Consider the following 15,862-nt stretch of genomic DNA (forward strand, 5'->3'; position numbering starts at 1 on the left):
CCGGCCGGACGCAGCCCGAAAAGGAAACGTGGGTCCCCCTTCCCATGGGCTCACCACCTGTGGGAGGGGCCAAAGGGGTCGGGTGCAATGCAGGCTGGGCGGCGGCCAAAGGCAGGGACCTTGGCGGTCCAATCCCCGGCTGCAGAAGCTGGCTCTTGGGACATGGAATGTCACCTCTCTGGCTGGAAAGGAGCCCGAGCTGGTGTGCGAGGCAGAAAAGTTCCGACTCGACACTGTTGTTTGTGTCTATGCACCAAACAGCAGCGCAGAGTACCCACCCTTTTTGGAGTCCTTGGAAGAAGTGCTGGAGAGCGCTCCTTCTGGGGACTCCATCGTTCTACTGGGTGACTTGAATGCTCACGTGGGCAATGACAGTGAGACCTGGAACGGCGTGATTGGGAGGAACGGACTCCCCGATCTGAACCCAAGCGGTGTTCTATTCTTGGACTTCTTTGCTCGTCACGGATTGTCAATAATGAACACCATGTTCAAACATAAGGGTGTCCATGTGTGCACCTGGCACCAGGACACCCTAGGCCGCAGTTTGATCATTGACTTTGTAGTCGTGTCATCTGATTTGTGGTCGCATGATTTGGACACTCGGGTGAAGAGAGGGCCAGAGCTGTCAACTGATCACCACCTTGTGAAGGGTTGGCTCCGATGGTCGGGGAAGATGCCGGTCCGACCTGGCAGGCCCAAACGTACTGTGAGGGTCTGCTAGGAACGTCTGGCAGAATCCCCTGTCAGGAAGAGCTTCAACTCCCACCTCTGGCAGAGCTTTTCCCACGTCCCAGAGGAGGCAGGGGACATTGAGTCAGAGTGGAACATGTTCCGTGCCTCCTATGTTGAGGCAGCCGACCGGAGCTGCGGCCGTAAGGTGGTTGGTGCCTGTTAGGGTTGGTAGATTAGTTTGATCCTATGATTATGTTGGAATGTAACCTGTAACAATTAACCAAGCTTGCCCTGTCTTAAAGTAGTAGAACAAAGTGCTAAGATCCCTTGAACTGATTGACCAACTGCAGAGGAAGCAATCAAAGTTCTGTTTACACATCGTAAAACACCCCCTGCTCTGATTTGACCAGAGGCCAGGGGTTCACCAAACCTGTCCACTCTCACCCCCACCCTGCTTCTCTCAATAAATATGCTCTTGCAAGGGGCCTAAATCAGACTTCGTTCGAACATCGCTGTATGCACAGTGACGAACGATTTCTCCACTTGCAAGTGTTCAAAATGCATACTGTCTCCCGTGTGGTTCTTGCAAATCAGTTAGAGTGAGCACCACTCTAACATTTTGGTGCCGTGACCCGAATCTCAACATACCCACTGCTGATGGACGGAGGAGGACGTGCTGCACACTGTCGACAGGCCAGCGTCCATTGGACCTGGTAAAGAAAGACCTGGGAAGAAAATTCTTCGCTGGGCTAGCATCTTAGGTCTGCCTTCGTCTGACAACAGTGGATTGACGGGATCCAGAAGTGCAACGACCCAGGAGACAAGTGAGTAAAAGCCCTAAAGTAAAAGTGCACAGGAAAACTTACTAGTAAATAGGCAGGACAGGAGATCTTAAGTCCCGTGGAAAGAGGGGGTGTTGTAGAGTCCCCCTCTGGATGAAGTAGCTCTTCTAAAGTACTACTTCGCGTTGGCACGGCTGGGTAACAGGACTGCTGTCTTTCGTTCTCAGGGAAGGAGGGGGTGTTGTAGAGTCCCCCCTCTGGATGAGGTATCTCTTCTAAAGAGTACTTCGAGTTGGCAGGGAAAAAGCTTGTGTGGTTGTGAGTGTGACTGGTAGGATAAATCGACTAAAAAGCAATTCTGTTGAAAGGTCAATTTAAACCTGCATTGAGGATCCTCAAAGAAAAAAAAATTGTAAAAACTAAAACTACTAAAATTAAGATGGGAAATGAAAACTGCAAATCTCCAAATAAAGGGGCTCTTGAAGGAGATAAGAAGTACATGGCGAGTAGATTTCTTAATTGTATGCAATACATGCCGAAGTGGAAGAAAAAGTATGGAGTAGAAGGAAAGTTGAAAGTTGAAATGTGGAACACAGTGGTAGAAGTTTTGGAGGGGAGTGTGGCGAGGAAGACAAAGGGACTGAGAAAGGAAAGAAAAGAGAGAATTGCAATGTGCTGGAGTGTGGTTGAAAGCTTCACAAGAGAGAATAGAACAAATTCAAAAGACAAAAAATACGCGCACACACACACACACACACACACACACACACACACACACACACACACACACACACACACACACACACACACACACACCTCTGCTCAGCCAAATTTATTGTGTGACATTATTATGTCACGCACCAACATGATAATGACAAATTGACTCCTACAGTACTGAAACCACAGACCAAAGACCACATTTTCAACAATGAACATTGTGTGCATTGTCTCACACAGACAAACTCTCAGGTCAAAAAATTCCACAAACAAAAACATAAGTTTTTTCACTTACTATGTGTGGCGGGACAGACCATTCGTTTGAGTTCGTCGTTTTCAGGAGACAAGATTTCAATAACGTCACTGAGGCATATTTTAACGAACTCCACTTCATTGTATGGCTTTTTAGCCCGTGCAATGTTCCAAGCCAGTTGAAACAATGCAAGTGTGACAGTCTCTGAGTGCTTCGTAATTTTTTTGAAAAACTGTACCTATTTTTCTGCCTGACTTTTCAAAGTCTCCAAACTTGTGCTTGCGAAATTCAGTCCCTTTTGCAAAGTCCTTATCGATATTGGCATGAAGTGAGCTGAAGTGGCGCTGACCATTTGAAGGTTTTAAATGCGCCAATGACGTCCGACATATCAGGCAGAATGGCTTGCCATAGCGTTCAACAAAAAACAACTTTAACTCTGTTAAAAACGTCCTGTGTTCATCGTCATATATTCGTTTAGCTGTGCATTTTTTCCTTGCCATTTTGGCAAGCGTCTTGTCAGCTTTTCTGGACCTAATGGGCCCCCGTAGTCACAGTCGCCATTCATTAAAAAGCCAGCAAAACATATCGCTCTGTTTGTCCCTCCTCCTTTGCGGGATTTCACCTCACGCGCATGCGCGTTTGACCAAAATACCATATTGAACTCAAGCGAAGCAAATACGCACGAAAAATAAACACAAATGTTGATATGAACGTAAAAGAGCCGCATGAAACTAGCCAAAGAGCCGCATGCGGCTCGCGAGCCGCGGGTTGGCCACGGCTGATCTAGATGATGATGAAGATACAACAGACTTCTTCCAAAGTTCCCAACGGGGCAGAGGAAGAGGTAGAGGCCAACAAGGTCGCAGGCCATCATTCAATTTAAAATCCCCATCAAAATTGGACTGTTGGAACTGTTGGAAACAAGGACACTTTGCAAGAGTGTGTCATCATGTAAAACGAGACCAATCAAAGGGTGGAGGAAGAGGCAGAGGCAAAGTCAAACTTTCAGCATGACTAGCTTGCTCCCCTTTGACCTCTCATACTCCTACAGAGAAAGAAATAATAGATGTCCATACAGCATGAGACATTCTGAGTGCATTAAAAGAAAAAAAACACGTTACGTTTGGTTTAGATTCATTGTCAGATTATAGAATGACAAATGACCAGGGATCAAATTATGTGTGCACACTAAAGTTAAAATTTGCAAATCAAGTGGTAAAGAAATGTAAATTGCTTCTAAAAGATAAATAGAGAATTGGAATGTGCTGTCCTCGCGTGTGTGGTCAAGGACCGGCTTCATGATCGACCGCAAGAAATGGCCAGCTTGTGACGAATCAATGATGCCCTCACGCGCGAGAGCTGTGCATTTGTGTGCCTAAGAGTGTGCCTATGTGTTAAAATGAGGAATCTGGCTAAACCTTTAGTGCAAAGAAATTTGCTAGACTGTGGTATTTTCGATTTGCACCGCAAGACGGAAACAATTTTGAAAAATAAAAGAGAGGAAAAGAAATAAATCTGTTTGTGGGCAGAAACTGGTTCACACTAGTGCTCATTAGTGTCTCGCCCTGATGACAAATTCGAAAGGAAGAGAAAACATTTTTAGGAATTAGATGAAGTAAAATTGTGAATTTGAGACATTGCAATGCTACATTTAAGAGAAATAATAGAAAATATTAGGATGAGGAATGTGAGTTGAGAGTAATATATGAATGTTGTGTGGAGAGCTTGGATAAATTGAGACTAATGTGATGGAAAGACTCCTTTTTGGAGACTGTGTGAGATGCAAATGAGCAAGGATGATTGATTGCCTGAATGAAAGGAAAATACAGGTTGGATGGTTGAAGTCGTTGGAGACTACTATGGAAAATTAGTAGAACTTTGAAGAAAGAGTGATTTTGAGCAAGTTAAATGCAAAGGAAAGAAGAAAAAAAAGTTGCTTTTGGATTAATAATTAACTAGAAAAAAAAACTGGAGAACCAGTAACACATGCATAAGATGTGTGAACTGGGAAACTGAGTAGCATTTTGGAAAGAAAGTCAAATTAAGTGATGTTGTAATCATATGTAGTAAAGAACACATCCTCCCAAAATGATTGTCTTAGTGATACTGGACAAGGTGTGAGGCATGGGCGTCGCCAAGCTTCAAAACGGAGGGAGTCGGAGAGATAGTGAAAGATAGTAATAATACAATTCTTTACAACATATGGATTTTCTAATACATATGGAGTCGTACCATTAAGTTAAATTTGTTCTTAAACTTTTGCTGTAAACAATTGGAAGATGATTGAAAAGTGACTATAAAGAAGCTATGAGGAAGTGGTGTAGCTGTTGGAAGGGCACGCGCTTATCCGCTTCCCTGGCTAATCAACATTTGTTTGACTGATAAGGAGGTGGGCAAAGAACTATCTGCTACAGGACTTACGGTCCATTCCTCCAGTCCAAATCCAACCAAGATCAGAGAATCTCCTTTAAAACAGGAGGCAATAAATGGGATAGCCCCTGTCATAAATGGTCTTTGGTCAGGAGGAATCATTAGGAAGTGCTCAAACTCTACTTGCAAACACTCCTATTTGCCCAGTTCAAAAGGGCAATAAAATTGATTGGTGAATGATACAAGATTTACAAAAAGCAGACAAAGAACAGTCCTTGGCAGATAGCATGAGCACTCAAACTGAAAGATGTGTCAAATGCAAATTTACTGCCGCCTGATCTTTCTTCCTCTCAGGTTGACAACTCCATCATGCCAGGAGACTGGATCTACATCAAAGTCATCAAAAGAAAGAACTGGGCCAGCCCACGGTGGGAGGGACCATTCCAAGTCTTGCTGACTACCCCCACTGCACTGAACGTTGCTGGAAGGCCCTGCTGGAATCACCTCAGCCACTGCAAGTTACAGAGAGTGCTGGACCCCATTTTCGGAGAGTGGGGAAGGCTGACTACAAAGGGGCCTCATCGTTTAGGGTGGGGCGTCTCAATGTTGGTGAAGAATTCAACGATCCCCACTCTGACAGGCAATGGGATATACCGGTGTCTCTGCAATCCTAGTAGCAATGGGGCTCCACATGCCAGGTTGATCCTCTGCTGCGTTGTGGTTGGAGCGTGCTATGGTCTATAGCAGGGGTCACCAACCTTTCTTAAACCGAGAGCTACTTCCTGGGTACTGATTATGGCAAAGGGCTACCAGTTTGACACACAGTTCTGAAATAGCCAATTTGCTCAATTTAGCTTACACTATGTGTTATTATTTTCATTTCCAGTTCACATGTAATTGTGATTTTAACAAGAATAGCAAAAATACAGTCAAACCTCGGTTTTCGACCACAATCCGTTCCAGAAGGCGGTTCGAGAAGCGAATCGGTCAAATTCCGCAACTATTTTTCCCATTACAAATAATAGAAAACATTTTAGTCCGTTCCAAGACAAAAAAAAAAAAGAAAAACGCCTTTTTTTAAGGCATTTTTTCATTTGCGCATTTTTGTCCGATCGCGCAACTGCAGCGCACCGCCGAACGCGCAACCGTAGCGCTTCGCCCACCGCGCAACTGCACCGCGCTGGTCGCATTATTGTGACAGAGCTGTTGCTGAAATTTAGAAAATATTTGTAAAGTCCTGATGTACTTTCCAGAATTTAAATGGACCTAAGTGCGCAGGGAGCTTAATTTGGTCTGATCGCGCAACTGCAGCGCACCACCGAACGGGCAATAGTCGCGTGTCGCCGACCGCGCCACTGCACCGCGCTGGTCGCATTATGGTGACAGAGCCGTCGCTGAAATTTAGAAAATATTTGTAAAGTCCTGATGTACTTTCCAAAATTTAAGTGGACCTCAGTGCGCAGGGAGCTTAATTTGGTCCCATCGCGCAACCGCAGCGTGCCGGGCGCTCAGTCTCGCATTGCTTTAAGAGCATCTTTGTGTTTTAGGATGGCTTTACTGCTTCCACTTGCTTTCTTTGGAGGCATGATTAGGGGTTAAAACAATCCTCAAAGTAACGAAAATATAATAACTACGGAGTCAGTCGGCAACCGGGCCGCGCGGTCGGGTTTTCTCGGGTCCTCCGGGCTCATCTCGCGATGTTCGACCTCCGAATTTTGTTCAACAACCGAAGCAAACAAATCTCGAATTTTTTGTTCAAATTCCGATTTGTTCGAGAACCGGGAATTTCGGAAACCGAGGTTTGACTGTAAAATAAAAAGATGCAGCTCACTGGCAAGTGCCGCTATTTGAGCTAATTTTCGAACAGTCCTGCGGGCGACTCATGCGGTCCTCACGGGCGACCTGGTGCCCGCGGGCACCGTGTTGGTGACCCCTGGTCTATAGGCTCATCTGAATAGACCGATTGACAACGTCAACCGAGGAAAAAGATGGTCACCTGATGAGAACTTTGAGGACTGATCATGGGACCCCAGAAACCCATACGAAACCAACCCTTGGTACCAGTATGTTAAGTTCACTGTGAGATCCCACAAATGCATTAACGACTGCTCTCCAGGAGGAAACTGGATGGGAGCTTTGGACATCACCGCTGAGTGCCAGGATATGAGAGCCATTTCAAGTGGTGAGGACTCTCCGAACAACATAGCTGAACCATCAAACGGAACCTACTGCATACAGAATGGCTGGTGGCTTTGTGGTCACAAGGGTTGTCCGATGCTGCCTGCCAACTGGACAGGAGTGTGTGCACCAGTGTGGGTAACAGACCACACCTGAAGATACAGCATCATCAGATGACAACGGCACACAACTCTTCTGGACGTCGACGCAGGGCTGTTGCGACCTTTGCACCACATTAGGGTGCGAATGTCCCTGACAGCCACAAAGTATGGTCCGTCGGTGACAAAGCTTTATGCGATTTTGCCTTGGATCAGGAGTTGGGGCAAAAAAAAAAATTTACGTATTCATTCTAATTATCGCCCATATTTTAATAATCGCCCAGTGTGTGTTAGCGATGACATAAATGAAAAACATTGATACCTCTAATTATCGCCCATGCTGCTAAAAATTCCCCCCAAAACGTACGTTTTCCTCCACGACCACATGACGACGTCATTGCGCAAGTTTAAACATGACTGATATGACAGCACGTCGAATGTCCCTTTTAAATTGTTTTTCTCCATAAACTATGATACAATTACACTCGTCACTCCGCTACAATATCCTCACAGAATTACGTTATCGGGGCGTGCGCTCGAACAAGACGATCGCGATAACAAGACGCGCGCAACATGTGATGTGCGACGGTAACGTGTCGCATCGATGGAGCGTCAATTGACGCACCCCGCTGTTTAAGGTAGATCAAAACAGCCGCTGTTCTAGTGTTAAGAACACCAGTGAGATGCAGGTATTGCATACTACGTAAGGAAAATATACACATTATCGCCCATTTCAGTGCCCCTTGGCGATCGGACAAAAAGTGTTCTCTATTAATCGCCCACCCCCCGTTGGACATAAACCTTCTCTAATTATCGCCCTGGACGAAAATTAGAATACATACGGTACTCCTAATGGAGACACTGAACTATTTTCAATCTTTTGTGACTTGCTCGCTGATGGACAAAACTGAGAGATCCAGGCTATTGGACTAATGGTCTTTCAAAACAGGATGGTTCTGGACTTGATGACTACAGCACAAGGTGGCGTGTGCCACGTTATTGGGACTTCCTGTTGCACATACATTCCAGGAGATAATGACACTCACATCAACGACGCCATGAACTCACTGAAGAATTTACAGCAGGCCATGTCGGAGGACAAGATCCCACATCAATGGGATTTCTTTTCATGACTATACGCTGCCGCCTGGTGGCAACTGCTGTTGAAACTTGTGACTCCTGTGATTGTTGTGCTCATTTATGACCTGTTATCTCGTGTTTGAAGTCAGCTGTATCAAGATCTGTGTCTTCGACCGTAGTTGAAGTGCAAATACAACATCTCAGGCATGTCGAATCTAATGATTTTAATGCGCTGCTGACAGAAGATTGCGATAATGCTGATTAGCTGAACGTTTTTGACAGAAACTTGATGATTTGACTGTCGAAGATGCCTCGCAAGTGATGAATACAATGATGTACTGTTTCTTTGTTTTTATTTTTATTTTTCTATCTTCATTATATTTTCTTGCTTATATTTGTTAATCGGGGTGACAATCATATGATAAACAGGAGGGATGTTAGGGTTGATAGATTAGTTTGATCCTATGATTATGTTGGAATGTAACCTGTAACAATTAACAAAGCTTGTCCTGTCTTAAAGTAGTAGAACAAAGTGCTAAGATCCCTTCTTCTTCTTCTTCTTCTGTCGTATGACTTCAGACTTGCAGCTCTGTTGAGGCGAGCCAGGTCAACGTGTCGTCATCCAGATCAATCAGGCCTTGTTTGCCATTCGGTGGCCGGTGTTTGGGGCAACTGCTGATGATGTGCTCTACTGTCTGGACTGGGTCCCCACACTTGCAGGAGGCGCTATCTGCGAGTCCCCACCACTTCATTGCAGCTCCATAGCGTCCAACGCCTGTCCTCAGGTGGTTGAGGGTTGTCCACTGTTTCCGGGGCAAGTCTAGGCCAGAGACGTCTGTGGGGTCATTGATGTAGTGGTGCAGCCTAGATGGTTCTGCTGACTTCCACTGTTCTCTCCATTTCGTCTTGACCCAGGTGGCCTTGGAAGTGTCAGCTGATGTGCTGAGCAGCTCATGGGCTTGGATGGCAAAGGGGCGTCGTGACTTTAGGCGCACGCGTCGTGGTGTGTGTGAAGATCTTATGGAGGAGGTGGGATTCACTGGTCTGTGCCTTTCGGGAGAGGGCCAGCGTGGCTGCTTCTCGTCTGATGTTAGCCGGGGCGATGCCTGCGAGGACGGGCAGCACCCCGAGACAGTCCCAGCTAAGATCCCTTGAACTGATTGACCAACTGCAGAGGAAGCAATCAAACTTGTTCTGTTTACACATCTTAAAACACCCCTTGCTCTGATTTGACCAGAGGCCAGGGGTTCACCAAACCTGTCCACTCTCAACCCCACTCTGCTTCTCTCAATAAATATGCTCTTGCACGGGGGCTAGGTCAGACTTCGTTTGAACATCGCTATATGCACAATGACGAACGATTTCTCCACTTGCAAGTGTTCAAAAGGCCTACTGTCTCCCGTGTGGTTCTTGCAAATAAGTTAGGTTCAAAAGGCATACTGTCTCCTGTGTGGTTCTTGCAAATCAGTTAGAGTGAGCACCACTCTAACAGTGCCTGTCGTGGCGGCAATCCCCGAACCCGCTGGTGGACACCGGCGGTAAGGGATGCCGTCAAGCTGAAGAACGAGTCCTATCGGGCCGTTTTGGCCTGCGGGACTCCGAAGGCAGCCGACAGGTACCAGATGGCCAAGTGGAACGCGGCTTCGGCGGTTGCTGAGGTAAAAACCCGGGCGTGGGAGGACTTTGGCGAGGCCATAGAGAATGACTTCCGGACGGCTTCGAGGAAATTCTGGTCCACCATCCAGCATCTCAGGAAGGGGAAGCAGTGCAACATCTACACTGTTTACAGTGGAGATGGCGTGCTGCTGACCTCGACTCGGGACGTCGTGAGTCGGTGGGGAGAATACTTTGACCTTCTCAATTCCAACAACACGCCTTCCATTGTGGAAGCAGGGCCTGGAGACTCTGAGGCGGACTCTCCAATCTCTGGGGTTGAAGTCACTAAGGTAGTTAAAAAACTCTTCGGGGGCAAGGCCCCGGGGGTGGATGAGATCCGCCCGGAGTTTTTAAAGGCTCTGGATGTTGTGGGGCTGTCATGGCTGACACGCCTCAACAACATTGCGTGGACATCGGGAACGGTGCCTCTGGATCGGCAGATTGGGGTGGTGGTTCCCCTCTTTAAGAAGGGGGACCAGAGGGTGTGTTCCAATTACAGCAGAATCACACTCCTCAGCCTCCCTGGTAAGGTCTATTCAGGGGTGCTGGAGGGGAGGGTTCGTCGGGGGATCGAACCTCGGATTCAGGAGGCGCAGTGTTGCTTTTGTCCTGGCCGTGGAACAGTGGACCAGCTCTACACCCTCGGCAGATTCCTCGAGGGGGTATGGGAGTTCGCCCAACCAGTCCACATGTGTTTTGTGGACTTGGAGAAGGCGTTCGACCGTGCCCCTCGTGACGTTCAGTGGAGGGTGCTTCGAGAGAAAAAGCATGATATTTTGCCTCATTCAAATCATGCAAAAACTGTCTATCACATCTTAATATCTGAGCATTTAAATATGTAAACTAAAGTGCAATCACAAACTAAAGTGCGGCCCGCGCCGCAGAGCTGTGAGGGCGACATCCGTCTGCTCAACGATCTCAATCGCTTCTTTGCTCGCTTCGACGCTCAGAACAGCACTTGCCCGCTGAAGGCCCCTCCTCCTCCACAAGAGCAGCCCCTGTGCCTCTCTGCTGATAGCGTGAGGAGGGCGCTTGCCGCTATCAACACTCGTAAGGCGGGGGGCCCTGACAACATCCCGGGTCGAGCGCTGAAGGACTGCGCTGGGGAGCTGACGGGTGTCTTCACGGACATCTTCAACATTTCCCTGCAGCAAGCCGTCGTCCCTTCGTGTTTCAAGGCTGCCACCATCGTACCTGTGCCGAAGAAACCTGCCCCGTCCTGCTTCAATGACTACCGCCCCGTGGCACTGACGCCCATCATCATGAAGTGCTTTGAGCGGCTTGTCATGGAGCACATCAGATCCATTCTACCCCCCACCATAGACCCCTTCCAGTTTGCGTACCGAGCCAAACGGTCCTCTGAGGATGCCATCTGCTCGGCCCTCCACTCGGCCCTCACCCACCTGGAGAGTAGGGACTCGTATGTGAGATTGCTGTTTGTGGACTTCAGTTCTGCCTTCAACACCATTGTGCCACAACGACTCATCTGCAAACTCGCCGAGCTGGGCCTCAGTACCTACCTCTGCAACTGGCTACTAGACTTCCTCAGTCAGAGACCTCAGGTGGTACGTGTTGGCGACAAGATCTCCGCCAGCATCACGCTGAGCACGGGGGCCCCCCAAGGCTGCGTGCTCAGTCCGCTGCTCTTCACCCTGCTGAGGCATGACTGCGCTGCAACCTACAGCGCCAACCGCATGGTGAAATTTGCTGACGACACGACTCTGGTGGGTCTCATCACCAAGGGCGACGAGAATCAATACAGCAGGGGTGGCCAACCAGTCAGAGACCAAGAGCCACATTTTTTACTGTGTCATCGCAAAGAGCCACATCATACACATGAGCACACATGAACACCACCCCCCCCCCCACACACACACACACACACACACACACACACACACACACACACACACACACACACACACACACACACACACAACACACACACACACACACACACACACACACACACACACACACACACACACACACACACACACACACACACACACACACACACACACACACACACACACACACACACACACACACACACACACACACACACACACACACACACACACACACACACACACACACACACACACACACACACACACACACACACACACACACACACACACACACACACACACACACACACACACACACACACACACACACACACACACACACACACACACACACACACACACACACACACACACACACACACACACCTCTGCTCAGCCAAATTTATTGTGTGACATTATTATGTCACGCACCAACATGATAATGACAAATTGACTCCTAGTACTAAAACCACAGACCAAAGACCACATTTTCAACAATGAACATTGTGTGCATTGTCTCACACAGACAAACTCTCAGTTCAACAAATTCCACAAACAAAAACACAAGTTTTTTCACTTACTATGTGTGGCGGGACAGACCATTCGTTTTAGTTTGTCGTTTTCAGGAGACAAGATTTCAATAACGTCACTGAGGCATATTTTAACGAACTCCACTTCATTGTATGGCTTTTTAGCCTGTGCAATGTTCCAAGCCAGTTGAAACAATGCAAGTGTGACAGTCTCTGAGTGCTTTGTAATTTTTTTGAAAAACTGTACCCATTTTTTTGCCTGACTTTTCAAAGTCTCCAAACTTGTGCTTGCGAAATTCAGTCCCTTTTGCAAAGTCCTTATCGATATTGGCATGACGTGAGCTGAAGTGGCGCTGACCATTTGAAGGTTTTAAATGCGCCAATGACGTCCGACATATCAGGCAGAATGGCTTGCCATAGCGTTCAACAAAAAACAACTTTAAGCTTTTCTGGACCTAATGGGCCCCCGTAGTCACAGTCGCCATTCATTAAAAAGCCAGCAAAACCAATCGCTCGGTTTGTCCCTCCTCCTTTGCGGGATTTCACCTCACGCGCATGCGCGTTTGACCAAAATACCATATTGAACTCAAGCGAAGCAAATACGCACGAAAAATAAACACAAATGTTGATATGAACGTAAAAGAGCCGCATGAAACCAGCCAAAGAGCCGCATGCGGCTCGCGAGCCGCGGGTTGGCCACCGCTGCAATACAGGTTGGAGGTTGACCTTCTGACCACGTGGTGCAAGGACAACAACCTCCTGCTGAACGTCAATAAGACCAAGGAGATTGTTGTTGACTTCCGGAAGGGTCACACCCGACACCTGCCGCTGACCATCGAGGGTGCTGTGGTGGAGAGAGTGAGCAGCACCAGGTTCCTGGGGGTGCACATCAGTGAGGATCTCTCCTGGTCCACCAACACCGCATCACTCGCGAAGAAGGCCCAGCGCCGCCTGTACTTCCTGCGGAAACTCAGGCGAGCATGTGCTCCTCCGGCCGTCATGACTACATTTTACCGTGGCACCATTGAGAGCGTCCTCTCCAGCTGTATTGCTGTTTGGGGTGGTAGCTGCACTGACTACAACATGAAGGCTCTTCCAGCGCATAGTGAACACGGCTGGTAAGATTATTGGTGCTTCACTCCCCTCCTTGAAGGACGTTTACACCTCCCATCTCACCCGCAAGGCGACCACGATTGTGAGTGATGCGAGTCACCCCGCTCACTCGTTGTTCGATCTTCTGCCCTCTGGGAAGAGGTACAGGAGCCTGCGCTCCCGCACCACCAGACTCACCAACAGCTTCGTACTCCAGGCTGTTAGGATCCTGAACTCTCTCCCCCCTTCTGCGTAGCGTCCTGTACTTTTGCGCTATATTCTGACTGTCTGCTGTATGCACACTTGCTCCGTTTTGCTCCTCTTATTTATTTATTTATTTATTGTGTTCTTTGTTTATTTATTATTTATTCATCACTCTTATTATTCATTGTTTGTGCCTTCTTGTTTTTATTTTGTGTTGTTTGCTTGTATGTACGTATGTCGTGTACTATGTCTTGTCACCGTGGGATAGTGGAAACGTAATTTCGATTTCTTTGTGTGTCTTGGCATGTGAAGAGGTTGACAATAAAGCAGACTTTGACTTTGACTTTGATTTGTAAATGAATGGCTTCTGGTTTTTGAAATGTAAATATACCAATCTACTTGATAAAACAACACAATTGCAATCACTGCATTAACCATCAAAGTGAAGTCTAACTAACTGTAGTCTTGAAACAAATCTGAAGAAGGAAAAACATTGCAGTAAAATAATGCAAACTGCTACCGCTATTGTTGGGGAGCCTGAGGACTGTATCGGGGGTTGGCTCGGATGGTTATGCTCTTTTCACCCCCGGGTGTCGGTCAGAACACAGGAGGGAAGACGTGGTTCAGTTTTGATTGCTTGACTGAAATTATTGGCAAAAAAGTAACAGGCACTGTGGCTCATAGAGTTATACAGGCAAACCACGCCGTGGAGTTAGCTGGCTAATGCGGCTAATGCGTCCAGATCGCAGCGCGGAGCTCTCCGGAAAATCAAAGGGAGGTGGTCTCTGCTTCTACATTAATGAACGTTTGTGTACTGATGTCACGGTGTTGAAAGAGTTTTGCAGCCCTCTCCTAGAAACACTTTTCATAAACTGCCGACCGTTCTATTCACCACGGGAGTTCTCCTCGATCGTCATGGCGGCTGTTTACATTCCACCACACGCACGTGCAAGTGAAGCCACGCAGATGCTGGCTGACCAGGTGACAGACATGGAGAAACTCCTACCAAATTCACTAATCATTGTTCTGGGTGATCTTAACAGGGCGAACCTCGCACACGAACTCCCCAGATATAGACAGCACATAACGTGTCCCACCAGAGGGGCACAGACACTGGACCACTGCTACACCGTAATTAAGGATGCATACCACTCTGTGGCTCGTGCAGCTTTAGGACTCTCGAACCACTGTCTAGCTCATCTGATCCCGGCCTACAGGCAGAAACTAAAAACTGTGAGGAAGTGGACAGTGGAGTCAAGGCAGGACCTTCAAGCCTGCTTTGACTGCACCGATTGGGGAGTTTTTAGCTGCAACTTCAGACCTGCATGAACTCACTGATACTGTCACATCATACATCAGTTTTTGTGAGGATCTGTGTGTGCAGACCTTCTGCACATACAACGACGACAAACCTTGGTTTACACCAAACCTCAGGAGGCTGCGCGAAGTCAAGGAGGAGGCCTACAGGAGCGGCGCCCGGGACCTGTTCAAGCAGCCCAGAAACACACTGAACCGAGAGGTCAGGAAAGCCAGGAGGTGTTACGGGGAGAACACCTCTCTGCCAATCCTGATCCCTCAACAGTGTGGAAAGGTCTGCAGAGCATCACTCCCCCCACCGTCTGTTGTCTTCCGGGTTAGAGCACGCTGGCGTCAAACTTGTTGACTGCCGCTTCTGTCCCGGACCGTGTCCGTTACTTGTTTTTCGTTTTCCTGTTTTCAGTGCACCCGTCTCTTCTTTTATTTTTCTCGTGTTGTCCTCCGTCCACTTCGCATTCCCGCAGCTCCGCTCTCACCTATCTGTTTCCTCTCCCTCGGACTACCAGCTACGTTAGCCAGCTAGCCAACAGCCAACTGGCCAAAACCACCACCGGACCCTCCTGCCTCCCGACTCTGAGCCTGTGGCCGCCTGCTGTGGACTCTACGGCAGCTCTGGCCTGGCTCTCTGGCCTTCCGTCCGGCGTTCTCGGGCGACGGGCTCCACTCCCTGCGGGCTCCACTCCCTGCGGGCTCGCCAACCGTGGCTCTGCTGTGTGCCGCCGTGGTGCGTTGGGGCCTGCCGTTCGAGCGGGTGCAGTCGAGGTCGACCGGCATCACCATCTGGTCCATCTGGTCCAACATCTGGACCGGCACTTCCCCGATGGCTCACCCATCTCCTCTTTTTGGACTACCAACCCCCCGTCACCCCCACCTCCCGTACTGCCAACTTCAACAACATCCGCTTCCGCCCCTCCTGCTCCTCCATCCATCTCCTTTGCACTGCTGACCGATGTCCTGTTATTAACTATATCCCATTGTCTCCCCCCCCCCATACGTACCCCCCCCCTTTTTTTTTTTTTTATCTGTAAAGCGTCTGTGGGTTATTGAAAAGCGCTATATA

General features: G+C 48.2%; 1 protein-coding gene across 2 annotated transcripts in view; it reads right to left on the bottom strand.

The window, feature by feature from the left end:
• ubxn4 (UBX domain protein 4) overlaps positions 1–15,862 on the bottom strand; it is a 109,791-nt gene that overhangs the window by 27,599 nt on the left and 66,330 nt on the right. The window lies entirely within an intron of this gene.

This window comes from Syngnathus acus, chromosome 21 (genome assembly GCF_901709675.1).
Source record: "Syngnathus acus chromosome 21, fSynAcu1.2, whole genome shotgun sequence".
Lineage (NCBI taxonomy): Eukaryota > Metazoa > Chordata > Actinopteri > Syngnathiformes > Syngnathidae > Syngnathus > Syngnathus acus.